The following is a 6,000-nucleotide window of genomic DNA, read 5'->3' as shown; positions in this document are numbered from 1 at the left end:
CATCCTCCTGCCTCAGCCTCCCGAGTAGCGGGGACTATAGGCCTGTGTCACTAAGCCTAACTAAATTGTTTTATTTTTTGTAGAGACAGTGTCTCACTATTTTGCCCAGGCTTGGAATTTTCATATACAGGTCTCATAATATTCTAGAGACTCTGTGTACCCACGAAAATTAAACATATTTTAAAACATTCTAGAGACTCATCCAGGAAGCTATGACGAATCCCAGACAGTCAGAAGCCAAGGTCAGGAAATCCCACCTGAATTTGCTACTACAGTTACCCATCAGGAATTTGGTAGGAAAGCTTTTTTTTTAAATTTATTTTTTATGTTTTTAAATGAAGTCTTCTCTTTCCAGAAGTGAGTACTGACTGGCACCTGCAGGATGGTTAAGCTCGGTGAGTGAGCAGCTCACAGGCCGCCCATACCAGAGCTTGTAGGAACATAGCCAGTGAGTGTTTTGTAAAAGCCCAACCATGGGATACCTTGCGAGTCCACTTGTCTAATACTCAACAGCCGCAAAACTGGTGTGTGGTGGTAGAAGTCAGGAGGTATCTTTGGAAGAGAGGGAAGAGCTAGTCAAACCAGAACACGATTAACGCTTCAGAAGTGTTAATCAGATTAACGCTAACAGAAGTGCTTGCTGCGTGCAGGATGGGAAATACCAGATTGGATGAACGTGCGAGGAAAGCCTGGCGCAGGTGCTTATCTGAGCTGGGAGGGACGCGCCTGCAAACTTCGGTGGCTGGAGCTGGGAAAGGAGTCTGAGCTGCCTGTTGCTGGGTGACCCTGGGCACGTCCACGGCCACTTTGGAGTTTCCCTCTCTGTGAGGTGGGGCTGGTGAGCTCTTCCCGTGGACTTTTCAGGGTTTGGGCTCCCGGCGAACTGTTGGGAAGCGCAAGGCCAGGCGAGGCTCTCCCAGGAGCACCCACAGCCAGGCACGGGGCTCCAGCCCCAATCCCACAGAGCCGCTTGTCCTTCCTCTGACACTTCAGTGAAGGACTTACGCATGGCTAAAGCAAAGTCTTGAAAGCCAAGGGCCTGCCTGGATTTCTCTGGTCATCTGAGGAGGGTGGAGAGGGTGCTGACATGGGTGGGGGCTGTGCAGGGAGGGGACGTGCGGCCCCCTCACAGCCAGAGGAGACCTGGCCCCCCTGCGAGCTTGACCTGGAGCCCGCCTGGCCTCCGGGGAGCAGGCCCTTCTTCGCGGCAGGAAAGGAGGGCGTTGGAACCTCTCAGCCCGCGTGGCTGGGGCGCTCACAGGTGCGTCTCCCCCCCACAATCTCATCTTACAGACGGAGGGACTGAGGCTTCAGAAAATCCAGCGCATTTTCCCAGTTCACAGTCAGGAAGGGCAGGCTTCCAACGCACATGGAAATCTGCTGGGGTCCAGGCGTCTGCCCCGGCTCGGGCGTTCTGCGCGGGGGCTGCGTCTCAGGCCAGCCCATCTCCAGCGGCCACTTCTGTCACGGACGGCCTGCGAGGAAGCCGAGTTTCCATCTGAGCGTGGTCATGGATATCAGCACCGGGAGTCGCCAAGATACATGAGGGAAGAGTAAGTCCTTTTAACTTCATCATCTGCAGGTGCCCAGACGACTGTCTCGTCGGGTTGGGGGGGGTTTCTGGGGAGGTCAGGCTGGTGGCCGCCCCTGGCTGAGTCATCCAGGCTGCTGTGACGGCGCCTCTCTTCCTACCCCCTCTGCCCCCTCTCTGTGGTGCTTCTCTCCTGGCCACTCTGCCCCAGAGCCTTTGTTACAAAGTGGTTTATAGGTGATTGAGCCTGTGCATGATGTGTTCAAGCTCCTTCACCGAGAAGCTTTCCAGAGAGAAATTCCACAGTGGCGCCATAGAAACCCTTCCCTAGGACAACCAGCTACTCCTATAGTTTAAGAACGGCAAGATGTTGAAACACAATACAAACTACCCTTGCAAATGTCATAAAATCTGTGTGGTTCCTCCGTGCCCCAAATTTCTTAGAGTCCTGTTCTCTTCCCTGTCCCCAACTAGATTCCTTGTGAAGACAGAGACCATCATTTCAGCTCAAAAGACATTCATTTTTTTTTTTTTTTTTTTTAAAGAGAGGGCCTCACACTGTCACCCAGGCCAGAGAGCAATGGCACAATCATGGCTCACTGTAGCCTCAACATTTTGGGCTCAAGTAATCCTCCTGCCTTAGCCTCCCAAGTAGCTGGGATGACAGGTGTGCATCTCCATGCCTGGCTAATTAAGTGCTAATTAGCCAGCTAATTAAGTGCTGCCTGTAATCCCAGCACTTTGGGAGGCCGAGACGGGCGGATCACGAGGTCAGAAGATCGAGACCATCCTGGCTGACACGGTGAAACCCCGTCTCTACTAAAAAATACAAAAAAACTAGCCGGGCGAGGTGGCGGGCGCCTGTAGTCCCAGCTACTCGGGAGGCTGAGGCAGGAGAATGACGTGAACCCGGGAGGCGGAGCTTGCAGTGAGCCAAGATCACACCACTGCACTCTAGCCTGGGCGGCAGAGCGAGACTCTGTCTCAAAAAAATAAAATAAAATAAAATAAAATAAAATAAAAAATAAAATAAATAAATAAATAAATAAATTTTTTTTTAGAGATGGGGTCTCACTATGTTGCCCAGGCTGGTTTCAAATTCCTGGGCTCAAGTGATCCTTCTACCTCAGCCTCTCAAATTACTGGCATTATAGGCATAAGCCACCACACCCAATCTCATTCTTGACTTTGCAATAAACCTACTCTGAGGACAGAGTGATGACAGATTTCTCTGCAGAGAAAATACAGAAAACTTTCTGCTGCCCTTCACCTGGGGTGATCTTCGTCCCCACATGTAACTGAGTCAGGACGGGTGAGAACTGAGAGCTGGTAGGATCCTTCCAGGACAATGAAGGCGCTATCTAAGGGGGTCATTTCATGCAGTGCTAAGGGAGGTTGGCTGCTGGACCAACTCCCAAGGCCAGGCAAGCATACCCTGAGCTTGCTGACTTGGCAGGTTGCTAGTTGCCATGGCAACACAGCAACCTCCAGAGATGGGCAGGATGGGGCCAGAAAGGAGGAAGGCCCAGCAGGTAGCTAAGCTATTGCATGGGAGTGCGGTGGGCTCAGGGGTTCCGGAAGGAGCTCCAAGTATATGTAGGACCTTACAGTTTATTTTTTTATGGTGAAGGAAAAATACCATAAATGGTGATGATGAAGAAAGTTGTGTGATAATGGAGAAAGGAAAAGGTCACCATAAACACTAGAAAAGAACCAAATGAAGGCAACGGACAGTGAGAAAACAATACCTTGGTGGAGTTTAAAATCTTGCCGAGGAGGAAAGGTAAAGGAGGAAAGCAAGCAGCAACCTGGATCTTTGGAGCCGAAAAGAAAAGAAATGAAAGCATCTACAAAGGCCCCTGTGCATGCAGCCTGGGGCAGTGCGTGACCAGGGAGGCCCAGGGAGTGACCTTGGTGATGACAAAGCCAGACTTGTGTCAGAAATGGAACAGCGGCAGCTGCCCTCCGCAGCCAGAAGCACACAGCATTTTTATATTCAGTGCTGATGGTGGCTGGAGACTTTGCTCTGCCTTGAATTTAAAGCATTTCTTCCTATGAAATCAGACCTTTCCTATAACGGGAAAATGGATTTAAGTGGCAGTTTCAAGTAGTAGTCACAGGTGATGCCAGGCACAAAATGCAAAAAAGTGTCAGGCTGGTTCTGAGCAGGCAGACTTTACTGCTGGATTAGGCCAGTCGGCAGGTGCTCCTGGCTCTCAGGAAATCTGCTCCTACGTGCCTGCTGTCACCCACCTTGTCAGAGATGAGACCTTCAGAGGGCCAGTGGGTGTAAGTCATCGCCTTGCCCTGGGCCCTCACTGTGAAGTGATTAAGAGGATGTGTGGACAGCCTGCCAGGAGTGTGAACACACATTATGACTTGAGTCAGAGGAGCCACCACCAAGACAGTCCCTAGCCTTCCTGACGATCTCACAGGGACTACCTGAAAAGCCCTAACTTCTGAGTGACCACGGCCAGGGTTAACTTTCTCTGTAAATTCATCTGAGCAGAAAGTGAGCAGAACCAATGTTGTTATTTCCAAATCAGTGAAAACAAGGCCAAGGTTCTGTGTAGCGCCTGTTTGCGCTCATTTGGTATCAAATCATTAGCCATATATGAATCATTCTTTTTTTTTTTTTTCTTTTGAGACAGACTCTGTTGTCCAGGCTGGAGTGCAGTGTCACGATCGCAGCTCACTGCATCCTCTGCCACCAGGGTCCAAGTGATCCTCCTGCCTCAGCCTCCAGAGTAGCTGGGATTACAGGCACATGCCACCATGTCTGGCTAATTTTTTTGTATTTGTAGTAAAGATGGTGTTTCACTATGTTGGCCAAGCTAGCTTCTGATCCAAGTGATCTGCCCACATTGGCCTCCCAAAGAATCATTCTTGTTATGCCAATCAGTCATTTAGACCACAATCTGAAGGAACACTCTATTGGAAGATGCTGCAAACAGTTGTCCGGTAAAACACAAAGTCACTTATTCATTGGATTGAGTTTAACTTGAGCCTTGGTTCTTGGAATTGATCCTAGCAATGGTGTCGGCATCTGCTACTCTCTTCCAATGACTGTCCAGGGAAGCCCAGCTGCCAAGGAAGGAGGCTGGGCATGCCACAGCTTCCTGCAGCAACACGGGTGACTCCCACAAACATCACGCTGGGCAAAAGAAGCCGGCACAGAAGGGCGCTCCATGTGTGGTTCATTTCTGTCAAGTTCACAACCCAGCAGCCTAATCCAGGGGGTCAGGAAGGCGTGCGGGGGCACTTCTGAGGTTCTGATCTCTTTCTTGTCCTGGGCATAAGGAGACTCATCGTGAGGAAAATCTATCGGTTGAACAACTCATGATTTGCATTCTTTTCTTTATATTATACTGCAACAACAGCTACCAATACAAAACAGAACCAAACCAAAACCCCCCAGGGGAACTTGCCCCCAAGACGCCCTGGTTCCCCCAGCCCAGAGGATCCTGGGCCCCCGGGAGCCACAGCTGGCCTCCCTGATGGTTCCCCGCTAAGAGGCCAGGAGAGAACTGTCTTTTTCTCAACTCTTTCTTACCACCTACCCCTGCTCACCCCACAAAGGCCTGTCTAAGCACACCCTCTGCCTAATCTCCATTGCCCAGGAAAGAAACCGAAGCAAAGTTAGTATCTTTCCTGACTTCCTAAACCTAATTATTACTTGCCTATCATTAGATAGCAGGAGAAATCATGCTCTCCTTTAGCTGGTGTTAGTTAGATCCCAACTCTATGGTATCCTCGCCCAGGCTACCTCCATACAGAATTCATCAGAGCATCTACTTGATTCTCCCTCTTTGTCCTTTGCAGAGACTTTTTGATACTCCCAGTCTCTTTGCTGCTGACACTGTACTTGAGAGTGCTGAGTCCTCCTCCTTCTTCCTCCTCCTCCTCTTCTTCTTCTCCCTTCTTACCTCTTCTCCCCCCTTCTCCCCCCTTCTCCCCCCTTCTCCCCCCTTCTCCCCCCTTCTCCCTCCTTCTCCCTTCTCCTTCCTTCCTCCTCCTCCTCCTCCTCTTCCTCTTCCTCCTCCTCCAGCTCTTCCTCCTCCTCCTCCAGCTTTTCCTCCTCCTTTTCCTCCTCTCCTCCTCTTCCTCTTCCCTTCTTCCTCCTCCTCCCTCTTCCTCTTCCTCCTCCTCCAGCTCTTCCTCCTCCTCCTCCAGCTCTTCCTCCTCCTCCTCCAACTCTTCCTCCTCCTCCTCCTCTTCTCCCTTCTTACCTCTTCTCCCCCCTTCTCCCTCCTTCTCCCCCCTTCTCCCCCCTTCTCCCTCCTTCTCTCCCTCCTTCTCCTTCCTTCTCCCTTCTCCTTCTCCTTCCTTCCTCCTCCTCCTCTTCCTCTTCCTCCTCCTCCTCCTCCAGCTCTCCTCCTCCTCCTCCAGCTTTTCCTCCTCCTCTTCCTCCTCCTCTTCCTCTTCTCTCTTCTTCCTCCTCCTCCTCTCCTCTTCCTCTTCCTCCTCCT

General features: G+C 51.0%; 1 long non-coding RNA gene across 1 annotated transcript in view; it reads left to right on the top strand.

Annotated features, from left to right (window-relative positions):
• The first annotated feature begins 762 nt into the window (after window positions 1-762).
• The window catches only part of LOC126941144 (uncharacterized), a 48,714-nt gene continuing 43,476 nt past the window's right edge, over window positions 763-6,000 (top strand). The window contains exons 1-2 of the long non-coding RNA XR_007721103.1: window positions 763-829; window positions 1,294-1,553. This is a non-coding gene — a long non-coding RNA (uncharacterized LOC126941144). The remainder of the gene's footprint in view (window positions 830-1,293; window positions 1,554-6,000) is intronic.

This window comes from Macaca thibetana, chromosome 18 (genome assembly GCF_024542745.1).
Source record: "Macaca thibetana thibetana isolate TM-01 chromosome 18, ASM2454274v1, whole genome shotgun sequence".
In the NCBI taxonomy this organism is placed as follows: domain Eukaryota; kingdom Metazoa; phylum Chordata; class Mammalia; order Primates; family Cercopithecidae; genus Macaca; species Macaca thibetana.
Note: the sequence above shows the minus strand (reverse complement) of the source record. Positions and strands in the feature narration are given on the sequence as shown.